The 13608-nt window shown below is 44.7% G+C and overlaps 1 long non-coding RNA gene across 1 annotated transcript; it reads left to right on the forward strand.

Moving 5' to 3' along the window:
- The first annotated feature begins 4458 nt into the window (after positions 1-4458).
- LOC142584086 (uncharacterized) lies at positions 4459-12889 on the forward strand. The gene is made up of 3 exons (XR_012828690.1): positions 4459-4687; positions 11330-11441; positions 12808-12889. It is a non-coding gene; the product is annotated as an uncharacterized LOC142584086 (long non-coding RNA).
- Positions 12890-13608: the final 719 nt, after the last annotated feature.

Here is a 13608-nt window from a genome sequence, read left to right on the forward strand (position 1 = left end):
GAATATATCAAACTCTGAAGGCCTGCCCATACACCTATTAGGCGTCTTGGTGCTCATACTGTGACTGGAGACTGCACATGTGCATGCACGTAAATTAGGGAACACATGCTGTCTTGCAACAATGGCACCTTTCCCTGCTTGGTATGGTTCTATGCATAACATGGCTGTATTGCAGTGAAGCTAACATTAAAAAAAAATAGTAAACTGGGCGAGTTGGTAGCCGTTGATGGTTGCAGGTGTAGCGCTAAATTGAAACGCGGCCAAATTTAATTTTAAAGGCAAATACTGCAAAGTGAAGCAATGGCATGTTTCAATGTTCTCTTATGCCTTTTGTTTAATTCAACCAGTCGCAATGGTCCCGTCAGGATCGGATTAACGGGCATGCCTCATAATCAGAACTGGTTTTGGCAAGTAAAACCCCAGAAAGGTGATGAAATTAATGGAATTCGACTGTATATATGGCTCATGAGTAGAGCCACCACTGTCTAAAACCGGTACAACAAGAAAACACCAAGAAACCTAAATGATCCATTGCAAATGCAGTCAACTTTCATGGCATGCGCAAATAATCTAACTTTCTCACGGACAATGATAGTGATAGTTTGCTGATACATTGGTCAGCGGCCGAGAGGATTTGCCCAGTTTCTACTATTAATCTTACACACTTGTGCTTATCCCTGTATATAACAGCGGTGTCATTTAGAAGAGGGCGACATGGACATGTATTGCAATGCAAAGCAAGAAAATCGTCACCTCATACACTATATTTCTGTGCTCACTTAAGTGCTCATTAATGCATTTTCCGGTTTGGCCTATGTAGCATCTACCGCATGACAGTGGAATATGATAGACCACTCCTACAGCGCATCCGACGAACTCATCTTTGCGATTCTACCACAAACCGGCTTTTTTGTCCCTATTGGGTTAGTGGTTTTACATAAGGTGCTTAGCTTATTTGGAGCTGAAAAAACACCCGCACGTTACCTTGGCTTCCTATCTTTTTCAAGCTATGTGATATCTGGTGTATATACGGAATCACAGCGGTTTTCACCTGGTCACGGCTGCTAGCTCTTGCATTTGCACGGAGGCATCGTCTCGAACGTTCCTGTTTGAGCAGCCTTTCTGCTTTGACATCAACACGTGGTTAGGGTAACCAGCCTCCTTAAGACTTGCAGCCTGTTGCTGGAAACTGGTTTTCATTAGGATGTTTTTGAAACACATGTTAGTTACGAAGGGTGTAAGATTGGGCTTGTTGATAAATTATGCTTCAAAGTCAGGTTAACAGCGCAAAGCCACCAAAAGGGATAGAAGAGAGAACAGAGCGCTGAACTTCCAACTGTTTATTTTCTTTTCAGAAAGCATCACTATTTATACAGTCACACAATAGCCTACCAACCATGCTTAGAACGCCACGACAAAGCCACACAAAATTCGACGTGGTGATAGCCCGAGGTATCTGATCTTCTTGTCAGTGGGAGCGATAGAGGGGTGCTGATGCAACCATCATTTAAACGTAGAATTTCTCCCACTTTGATTATCTCACGTGTAACACGGTCTCCGTGTTTTGCAACGATAAAACATTTTTTGAATTTCGGCCTACATCCACATGCGCAGCAGTGGGCAGAAAGCCATCCCTATTAGTTAGTTATGCCCCTATTCACCAAATTCAAATGGGCTGAACGAAATTGGAGAAGGTGTTTCTTAGCTCATGGACTGTAAGCCCAGCAAGTCCTACTATCAGTAGAGATGAACTGAAAGTCAAGAAACTGAAACGTATTGCACTTCAAAAGTCACTTCAAGAGGTCTCAAACACTCGCAAAAAATCTTAGACATCAGGACATTTTCCTAGAAAACTATTACTAGGGAAATCCAGAAACACTAAAAAATTGTTGACAAATCTAAAAGCTCGCTGAAAAACTGTTAGTCCCGTGAGGTGGCCATATATGTGCCTATTTAATTGTGCTAAATATAGGTTGCTAAAGACGGGAGCCAGACACAACCCTATGCAAATGCCTTTCTTCTGCAGATGCAGCCTATTGTTCCACTGTGCAAAGGTTGACGACATGTAAAAACACCATAATTCTAAATACCCTTCTACTGAAACAACCTGCTTCCTGTGAAAACCTTACGGCGCCATATTTGTCAATACAATCCTCGACACATTGAATAAGGTCATTGAGTAGGATAGAATAATATAATTCTTTGACCTTAGCTGAGAAGGCCTTGAAGCCCTTTTTGCCGTGAAACCTAACAAAATCAGGGATTCGTCAGAACCTATTACAAGAAACTGGTCATCAATCTAACGTTCAGCTTTGAAACCAGGTACAGGGCAGCTTGCTTCTGCCAGGTACCCCTTTCGGAAATTATGACCTGAAAAGGAACATCCTCCTTGTGCACTTACTAAAAATTAGATCTCTGAACTTTTCCTTAGTTTATCGAGATTCAACTTTCTGTAAATTTCACTTGGTTTCGCTGCTGCTTTCATAAGTGATACATACTTGCGCTCATTGAACACTGCAGAAATTGCTTGACTGGCTTTTTCCAAGAAACATTTAAAGGAAAAAACTGCAAAACCACCCTCTTTGTAAGCTGGTATGACACACAATGAATTATTCTTCAGGTAAGACTACACATCTTACAGGTAACTTAGAAGGTTGGGGCTTACATCATAACAGGGCATCTAAACCTTCCGAGTTCATCCTCACACCATCTTCTTGCGGGGCTCTTCTGGACACTTTACTTATGACGGACAGGGAAGTTCCGGTTTAGTCCAGCTGGTAGCTTGGGCAAATTTTGGACCGAGGCCAAGAAGTTTGCACACACTGTTGGGAAGGATGAAACCTTCAGAAACGTAGACATCACTTGTTGCTTTCTGTCAATCCTTGTTCACGTGAGCCCGTAGTAGTCTTATTTGAGGTTGCCAAAGGAACTTGGTGACCTGATCAGCTAAGTGCAGATGCCTCCACAGAAGATTCCTTGCGACGCACGGCTCATACTGATCAAACATCTGCACGCTGAGGTAATCTCTGTGGAGACACGCCTGCTGAAGTCGTTTAGCACGTACAATCTTCAAAATTCTTTTTCCGTGACTGACATCTGAATGGTGCGAAACCAGTAAACAACGATTTTATATCCTGTGGAAGCTGCTTGTTATGAATACAGAACCTTAGGACACACGTGCTGCTAGCAGCCGTGGCAATGAGGGCCACAGTATGCCCGGAATCCCGAGGAACGTATTGAAAAAAGCCTGTTGTACTAGAAATGAAATCGACAAGGGTGGCAATATGGGCTTGTTGGTCGGTCATCATGGAATGGTATCTGGGTAGTGCAGCAAAACACGGACACAATAAAAGAAAGCTAGAACTACCTGTGAGCACATATATATGCACAAGTGTATGGTTGAATAAACTCACAGGTGTTAAATTTGTTTTCTTCTGTTGCTACTTTTTCTTGCATTTTGATTGCTACATATATTGTAATTCCCGCAAAAAGCATCAGCTGGTAGTCACCACTGTATTTTGCTATGCAATTTGTATTTTGTTATGCAATCTTAGCATCTCAGTGCGCGCCTGAAGGCGAAATTGTTGCCTAGGCAAACTATCGCCGAAGTGGAACGTTTCAGAATACGTCCCCAAGTATGTGCACAAATACTTCACTGAAAAACATTTCAGGCGTATCTTTGCTTTGTTATTACTAAAATTTCGCAGCAACACAGCATTTCCTTACTCCAGATTATTTATGAATCACTAGGTGTCATTATCTACGTCGTTCATACGTACTTTAGGCAGTGAAAACGGCACACCCACCTGCGAGCTTCTCCGATACCGACGTGTCTGTTATAAGGCGATGATATATATATTATTCTGGACAAATCGGGCGAAGCCAACATGCTAAGCATATAATGAACGATGAGTACCAACAAATGGGATCTTGTTTTGAAATCGAACTAGAACTGAAGCAAACAAAAAAGCAGGTTAAGGTTACGGTAAATTACGGTAGAGATTACGGTTACGGTAGTACCCATGTAGTGGTTTCAATACCACTTTTCATCAGGCCTATAAGAAAGTGGTGGTCAGATGCAGCCGTAACCGATAAAGCATGTAGCTAAATTACAAATATTGCCCTTGCAACGAAGGTCGGCGCAAGTTGGCTGAGAGGGTTTGCTTACCTCCAGAGATGGCGCGTATAGAAAGACACACACGTATCGATGCAGGACTTTCTAGAGGCTCCACAAATACTCACAGCATCTATTCAATGAGATTGCGTTATGCATAACGGCACACGAAAGCTTCGAGACTCAGCTGCGTTAGTTACGCCAACTTCGAAAAGTAAACAGGAAGTTGCCATGGCACTTTTTGCAGGAAGCAGGTGGCGCTTCATGCATCAGAAACCGAAACAGAAACTAGCAAAGCCAAACTTTTTTTTTGTTAATCTCGTTCTCAGCGCTCGGAAGTTATTCTATTGGTTAGTTGCAGGGCGTACGTGTCATTGAAGGATTCAGTCCCAGTTTAAATGGTTTAAATTCTTCAAACAGTTTGTATTTTTTGCACCGCCAGTACACAGAAGCGTTTTATAACGATCTTTATTGATAAATCGATATGTGGCCATTGTTTATTGCGTTTTGAAGAGCACTCGCTTCGTCTTTCCAACAGGACGCGTAGGTTCGGCGCTCCGATTTGCATTTAAGGTGAGCTTTTGATAGCCTTACTTTATCCATTTACGCACTGTACATGCGTTGTGACGCCTTTCAGTAGTTTGCGACGACGCAGAGTATAACAGCGGAGTCCCGCTGTTTAACTTTAACATGTTAAATGAAGCTAAACCTCGGTAGTGCATCGTAAATTTTTTCTAAACATAATGCAGGCACCACTCGTACCGTTAAAGCATGACTGTTAAGAAGCATTTGCAGCAGCTCATTTGTCACTACGTTGGAGCGAAAATATTGCTCATCTGCCGCTTTACCTTTACTGCTCCGTATTTTTGTGTATCCGGATATTTTAATTTTATGCAAACCACCCCTTCCGTGTGAAAAAGAAAAGAATTTAAGGAAAGGAAGATGCAACAGTTGCAAGGAAGGTGCAACAGCTGTGTGAAATAAATAGTGCTTTACCAACATCTGTAGTGACCTGGTGATCGTGCGCCTTGGGCGAATTCATTTTGTGTAAAAATGTGTTCCGGCTACTTAAAAGGTAAGCGTGACGTTGTGGCATCAACTGCTATCTCTCTTGTTGAATGAATTTTTTGAAAACAATACGTCATTGTCATGGTGCCGAGGCAAAACACCACTGAAAGTCACCTTGCAACCAAAACGTTGCCTTTCATTATACGACAGGAACACGTAAACAAAACATTAGTGTATGCTTCAGTATACCTTATTTTTACATCTATTTTGAGCTATAAAGCTTAAGTAGTTGTGAAAATGAGAGGCAGCTGTGATGAATATAGAAAAACATAGTATGCTTGCAATACCTAGAAGTTTTTTAAGGATGAAATTTCAGTACTTGAAAACAGTGCATAAAAGTAGAGCACTGCATGAACACTTTTCCCTGGCCTGACCCGAGCCAGTGCCATGCACTGGTCCACCCTTGTCTAGCTCAGCTAGGTTTGTCCAGTTAGCCCTTGGAGCCTCCGTGTAGCATGATCCACCTCTCTGTTGTTACGAAGTTGCCAACTGCATACATATTTGCTAGATACAAATCTTGCTAAGCAGTTTTCCACTTGCATTTCTGCCTACAAGTGGCAAAAAAAAATTAGATTTTTGGCAGCAGTGAATAATTTGCCGCCTTGCATTACTTTAGCTGTGGTCATAGTAATGCAAGCACAAGAAAAATTTAGAGAATTTCTCAGTGCAATGAAATTACCTGACATGGAAGGAAATAAATTATGGATATACATTCACCAATTATGTTGCACGTTAAGGTGTAGTCCAACCGACTAATGGTTTCCTTTTAATTTCTTTATTCATTGTTCAAGCAAGTTGAATGAAGTTCTGTAATTCATTGCATAATTACATCAGCATAAATGAATTCTTGATTGAAAGTTTTCTTCAATAAATACTTGAAGGGGGGATGCTGCGAAATTTCTCATTGGTGAAGGGGATTTGGAAAACAGAAAAAAATGTAATGTCTCACCACAATGTCGATGGGATTGGTGGACGAACAGGCGACCAGAGTGCGGTGGCTCCGGTTTGAAGAGGGAAGGCAGGCCGCGGCAGATGGTGATGGCGTTCTGGCCAAGCAGCTGGGCGTAGAACTCGGGCCCATAGCCCGACTGCTCTCGTTCTGCCCACGGGCACAGAAACTCGCCGGTTTCGAGCAGCAGCTCACGATCGGGTAGATTGGCGAAGCCCAGGAACGGGTTGGCAGGAGGTCCCAGTTGGGTGAAGTCCTGATGGCTCGGGTCCGGAACCTGCCGGCCGGTCTTGAACTCCCAGTCCGGTGGCCGACCTTCTCTTGGCGTCGCTTCCTAGAACTCTCCCTTCTTCTGCCAGCGCACCTCGCTTTTCTGCCGCTCTGGTCGATTTTTCCTTTCCTGATTGGCCCCTGGAAGCTCCGTGTTTTCTTCTGATTGGATGTATTTTCCTTTTATTTTTTTCTTCTTGTGCTGGCGTGCTCACGTGCCGGACGCTCTTCAACGTTGTCTTCCATCCAATACGGAATTCGCCTCTGCGCGCACATTCTTTCTCGTCTGCTTCTTGTCTCTCTCCATCTGCCGCACCGTGTCACACACTACACACCACACTATGTAGTACAGACATTCATATTATTACAATCTCATCGAGAGATGCTCAAGAGACGAGCCGCCGCGAGGAAGAGATGAAGTGTGTCTGGGCTCATGGCGTGAGCGAGCGTCGGCCTGGCGGTCTGGCTCCAGTGTAAATAGCATGTAAATAGCATGTAAATAGCCTCTTTCATCTCTGTATTTCATCTGTGTCTGTGCAACATTCTGGTGGAGGTTAGCGATCCCCGTCCTCGTCTCGGCACTCCGAAGTGGTCGGTACATCGAGCTTGTCACTGTGCCTCCCGGTGACGAGACCGTATCTGTAACGGCTTCAGCTTGTCCGACTGCTCTTATCGTCATGGTTACCCAACATCGTGACCCTGGTCTCTTCTGTGGCCTGGAGGGACAGGACGTTGATGAATGGCTCAAGCTCTATGAATGCGCCAGTGCTAATAACAGGTGGAATCCAACAATTATGCTTTCTAATGTAATCTTTTATCTCGGCGGCACCCCATGCATGCGACTCCAAACGCATGACGAGATAATGAGTTGGGAGAGTTTCAAAGTAAAGCTACGAGAACTGTTCAGCGACCCCTTTGGGCGCAAGGTTGCCGCGAGAAAGGCTCTTGTGCCTCGTGAACAGACATCTACAGAGCCATACGTTTGATACATCCTAGACGTCTTGGCTCTTTGCCACAAAGCCCACCATACTATGTCTGAAGCAGATAAGGTGGCTAAAAGGCATCGCCGACGACGCTTTCAATTTTCTTGTTTTCGGCAACGTCTTTCCTATCGGCGCCATGATAAATGAATGCCGTCGCCTTGAACAAGCTAAGAGCCGCCGTATCACACACCACTTCACGCAGCTACCCAACACTGCTGCTACGTCGACACGTGAGGGTCGACCACATAAGGCGACCACCTGTGATGACCTAACCCGTATTGTTCGCCGCCAGCTCGAGGCCACCTGTTGGCCAGCCTTCTCCGCGACACCTCCCGACCCGCCAGCAACCACAATTGCCAGAATTCAGGCCGTCGTCAGACAGGAATTTGAGAACATGGGTCTGAACGCCGTGTGTTCAACGACTCAACCCAGCGTTCCCCCGTTCTCTAGTGGCCCTCCTTGTCCCCGGCACTCCTTTTCTGCCACATATCGCAACCCGTCCAAATGGCGTACCCCTGATGACAAGCCGATCTGCTTCCACTGCTGTCGCATCGACCACGTCGCTTGTCACTGCCGCAACCAATGGCCACCACCTCCTCGGACATACGCCTGCACTTATTCCTGCACTTTTGGACCTACTGTTCCCTATGCCACCCGCCTAGAACCCACTGCCGCTGATGCCCCACCTCCGAACCTTCGCTACAGCCACTCGCCCTCACCTCAATGCCGTCAGTCTCGTTCGCCCCAGGCCCGTCGCTCCTCCTCGCCGCCTATCGCCTCCTGGATGCAGCCAAAGAACTAGGCACTACAGCTTCTCGAGGTGAAGCTGTGTTGTCGACCCTGCCCTCAAATTTTCTGCTCATGTTACCTACGAACCAAAACTTTCTTGACGTTGACGGGTAACCTGTGTTACGTTCGACTAGCAGGGGCTGGGCATCTTCGAGGAAGGGACCGACGGAAAGGCGCCACCAGGTCTGCTGTGATGACTCGCCTTGAAAGGACGACCAGACATCAGTCCCAGCCCATCGGCGCTACCATGGCTGTGGCGGCGACTGGTTTTGTAAGGAGGACAATGGGCCTCGTCCCCAACGGAAGGGCGCCGAGGTGGCTAGACACAGTGGGCGGAGCAAGTATTGCTAGCGTGTACACCGTCAAGGTCTGCTTGGAGCAGGGGAGCTCCTGAAGATATTTTGCGGTGCCGTCTCATGCAGCTTAGAACCCATCTCACGCATCAGTCAATGGACAGATGCAGCGGCCACTGACTGCAGGGTCAACTCTGGGATAAAGAGGCGCCTGCTCGGGTCAAGCACAGTGTCTGCGAAAACCCTCTCACCTTGGTGTGGTCAGTGCAACCTGCGCAGAAGTGAGTGCGTAAACCCTCCCCCTCAAAGGCGGGTTGGTTACGATGACTTTGGACGCTCCGAATTGGTCGGCGGTGAACTGCCGTTTTCCCTCACCTAGGGATTTCGGGAGGACAGTGTACTTAAGGAGCCGTTGGCGGCTCCTCGGGGCGCATTCCTTTTTCAGTCATGTTAGACTGATGAACTGTTGCATTCTCATGCAGAGACTGTAAATAAATCCCAGATTCCTCGTTCTTGATGAGAACAAGTCTCTCCCTTCAACAACGTCCTCAGCGTGGATAAGCTACCATCTATTTCATGCCCGACTCCAACAATTACACCTGTCACTGCACTCATCGATGCAGGAGCACATCTTTCTATTATGAGTGCTGCCTTCCGACGACGACTGAAAAAGCACTTCACCCCCGCGTCGGCACGCGTTGGTTGCGTTGCGGTTGGCGGTACTGTGCCCATCATCAGCATATGTACGGCATGTGTGAGCATCGCCGGCCGCCACACTCCTGTCCTCTTCACCGTGATTGCTCATTGCCCCATGACCTAATTCTCGGACTCGATTTTCTCTCTGCGCATTCTCCTTTTATTGACTGCTCTGCCAGTACCATTTGCCTTGAGTTGCCGATTCTTGTAGAACCTTCTAACGCACCCCAGTGTCGCTTACGCCTCACCTGCTTTATTTGTCTGCCACCGAAGTCAATAGCCTATATTGAACTTGTGTTGCCCACCTTTTCCTGATGGCGAGTACCTCATCACTCCTCTGCCCAACATTCCACTACAGTGTGACATCACCGTGCCTCACAGCATTCTGACTGTTACTGCTAATCATACTCGCATGCCTATCTTTAACTTTGGATTGGGAAAGCAAATCCTACTGCATGGTATTTGCCTTGTCAACGTTGATTGTCTTGGCGACCATCACGTAGCAGCTTTATCAACCGATGGTTCTTCTGAGCTTAGCAACCCCCTCGCACCAGCCTCGGGCACCAATGCCAACATAAAGAAAATGGTTGCGGTGGGCCTGTTCTCTGCGCAGGCTGACAACTTTTGCCACGTATTATCGTCCTACCGAGATATTTTTTACTTCAAACGATCGCCCTTTAGGCCAGACGCTCGCGGTCCAGCATCGGATTTCTACTGGCGATGCTACGCCTATTCACCGATGACCATATCAAGTTTCTGCATGGGAACGCAGAGTAATTTTAAGTGAACAAAATGCTAGATAAAAACATCATTAAGCTTTCTTCGAGTCCCTGGGCGTCACCTGTGGTTTTGGTTAAGAAGGACGGCACGTGGCGCTTTTGTGTGGACTACCGTCATCTGAACAAAATTACTAAGAAGGACGTCTACCTGCTCCCAAATATAGACGACGCCCTTCACTGCCTCCACGGTTCCAGCTATTTCTCTTCTATTGATCTTCGTTCTGGATACTGGCAGATTGCTGTTGGCGACATGGACAGAAAAAATACGCTCAATCAGCTTAGTAAGTTTAAAAAAGTAGGGTACGCTGTTCACTCCATCGAGAAATGTTTTGCGTTCCTGGTTCATTGGCCTTGAAACGAAATTGCCCTCACTGTGCAGAACTATAACATGGTTGAACTTCAAAATTTCCTCCCATAAGAATGCAAAGAAGCTCTCCAGTAGGACGGGTGCAGTTGTCTAATGTGGCTATCACTAATATTACCCACAGTCAAGATTCTATGGCACATATGTTTCTTTGATTAACAAGGCCAACGTAAAAGCAAGATGTGTGTTTTTACACCATAGATCAGCAGCACATAAGCTCCACCTTAAATGTGATTGTTCACCTAAATCTGCCTGCATTTGGAAAGTTAGTGCAAACCTTAAAATTAAATTAAATTGTGGGGTTTTACGTGCCAAAACCACTTTCTGATTATGAGGCATGCCGTAGTGGAGGACTTTGGAAATTTCGACCACCTGGGGTTCTTTAATGTGCACCTAAATTTAAGTACATGGGTGTTTTCGCATTTCGCCCCCATCGAAATGCGGCCGCCGTGGCCGGGATTCGATCCCGCTACCTCGTGCTCAGCAGCTTAACACCATAGCCGCTGAGCAACCATGGCGGGTAGTGCAAACCTTCTGTGCTGTTGGCACCCAATTTCAAAGTGTTTGCCCAGCCCTGTGCACTGTAACTTGGTGGTTCCAAATTGCTGGTTTTTAGGCCCTTGCCCAACTGGTTTGTTGAAATAGATGTTAAAACGAATGACAGCTACAATTGCCTGGACACTTATCAATGACATTCCACTGTAATTTCAGTGGTGTTCACAGCAACAACAGATTTGGTGAAGTAAGGGACAGGCAGAGTGTTAAAGAGGACTGTGAAATCCATCAAACGGATATGTTAAGCTAATAATGTGGACTGATTGCATAAGGCGAGCAAGCTGCCGAGAATTGCTAAGCTTGATGTGGAGACCTCATTTCTTAGGGAAATAAACTGTGCAATGTCTTGTTTTATTATTGATGACTGCTCTGCCAGTCTGCCTGAGTTGTCATTTTATTGTATTTATCATAAAGCAGGCACTTTCATGTTTTTGCAGTTGTGTGACACAGAGTCATTTGTTTCTTACAGCTGTCATCTTCTCAGAAGCAGGCACTCATGCTTGGAGACCTGGAGAGCACGAGCTGCAGCATGTATGCCGAAATAAACAGCTATTGCCTATTTCAAATAGAACCAATGTAAGGCAAGGCCCCTTTTTTGCTGTACTGTGCTTGCAAACTGCAAAGCAATGATAAGACACAATGTAGAAAGAAACATTTTCTTTTATTTGGCTGACATTAGAGTGGCATCAAAAAAAAATATTGAGCCGCCCCAAGTCAGTCACTACACTAAGCAGCTCCACTGCAATTCACATGACCTAGGAATCCTAGCCATACAACCGAATGATTTTTCGTATAAGTGACGATCAAGATCATTCTTCACTTGAATGCCAAGGAGTGCTGTTCAGTAACAGCAGTCAGTTTGTGTCCCTGCAAGCAGGAATATTAATTCGTGTTTTGGTTATTGGTGACATAACGAAATTTATAGTTTTCTGGCCCATCAGATGTTTGAATCGGAAATAACTTCCCCAAAGATGTACACCTTGTCAGCGGTACATGCAGGATGATTTGCGGTGGCCAGAGACTTTTGAGTGGGACTTCGGTATCAATAGAGGTATAATGTGTGTGCATGCTTCAGTACAAGGGAGATTGGAGGCAGTATCAAGGCAACCTATAGGCAATGTGTGAAAAATCTTGAAAGCTATGCTATTTGCTAATGCTCTTCTGCCCTCTGCACTTGATAGAATACTTTCCAGGTTTAATTTCAATCAGAAAAGAAATTTAGTATTTTCTGATGCTACCTTGACATGCAAGCAAGTTTTTGTCATGTAGGAGGAGGGGGGGTTAGGTTAAACTACAGCACAATTTATAAGTTTTTCAGCGTCCTATTTCATGTGTGGTACACTTTCTTTAATTTGGCTTGCTGACCTGGCAGTCGCATAGTCTTGGGCCTGGGATGACTGGATGGGAGAAGACAATGAGGTGTACTGTTCGTTGTTTAATAGGCACTTGTGTACTATAAGATGTAAAAATAAAAAAACGAGCGATATTTTTATGCTTTAAGCATTTTGCAGAGTGAAGTAAAGCTATAACGAATTTTTTTTTCTCTAAGAGATGAGAGAAGTTGGTGTTGCTTGCTCATGATGTTGCTGGGATACCCTAGTACCCAGCTCATAACTCTTCAGTGCAGTGAAGATCACCAGGTAGAAACCACATCAATTTGTAATGGTTATGAATCTGCAGCATGAAAGTAAATTAGTGCTTTATTTTATTGGATACGTTCCCCTTTTGGAAAGTTCTGTGAACAAAATGAAAATTTGCAATAGGAACAAATTAGAATTTGGAACAAGCATGCTATCAACACAACTAATGCAGAAGCAGAATTTAGTCACACTACATACCAATAAGGACAGTGTAGGTGTGAGAACGTTGCTGATACTTTTCCACCTATGACAAAGGAAAAAGTATACTCCAGTAATTCAGATGAGAACACAATTCCTGTTACACCAGGTGTGGCGAGCCCGGGAGACAGCAAGAGCCGCAGGAGTCCTGGACTAAGGGCGCCTCCCACACAAGCAGAAAGACACCTGCATTTCCTTTCTTTTTTTAATAAATGTATTTCCTTCTCCTCCTCTTCCTTATAATGCTCTTTAATACAATGGTTTACCTGACTTGGAGGCAGTTTTATCTCGGGAGCTCCTATCTGAATACATGGGAACAGAGAAATAGTTTTTCTCTGAAGCCAACAACGGAATTCGATGAGGTTGGTTACATGTAAAAAAAAGCAGCAGGAAATCTTGAAAATTGTGAAATTAAAAAGACTTCCGTATGAAGTTTACAACTTGATACAAAAGCTATGAAATCGTAAACTTTGCGCTTATATTTTGTAAGCTTACTGACTCTCAGCAATTTTTCCTAAATATTCAAGGTCTTAAATCAAAATTATGCAGCCTAGAATGACTGAAATTTAACTTTTTCTCTCAAATGCAACAAATTTCATTGAAATTATTCCAGTAGTTGTCTTAAAAGCATTTCTGCATTTTACATGTATTTGAATGAAGAGATTAGAGTTGGTACTGAACTAAAGCATCCTCTTCAAGGTAAGCACATCATTTCTGGCCGTAAGGCCAGTTATCAGTCGGCACTCTACACTATAAAGGAGAATTGCCTTTTTTACACTTTTCCAGCAATTCCAACTTAGTAGCATGCTTAACTGAACGCAGCTAGGAAGAAGGAAATTTGACAATTCTTAGTTTATGTGCAGGATTAATGCATTTGTATGTCACTGAATTTTGGCCTTCATGAGCATTC

Source organism: Dermacentor variabilis, chromosome 6 (assembly GCF_050947875.1).
Source record: "Dermacentor variabilis isolate Ectoservices chromosome 6, ASM5094787v1, whole genome shotgun sequence".
Lineage (NCBI taxonomy): Eukaryota > Metazoa > Arthropoda > Arachnida > Ixodida > Ixodidae > Dermacentor > Dermacentor variabilis.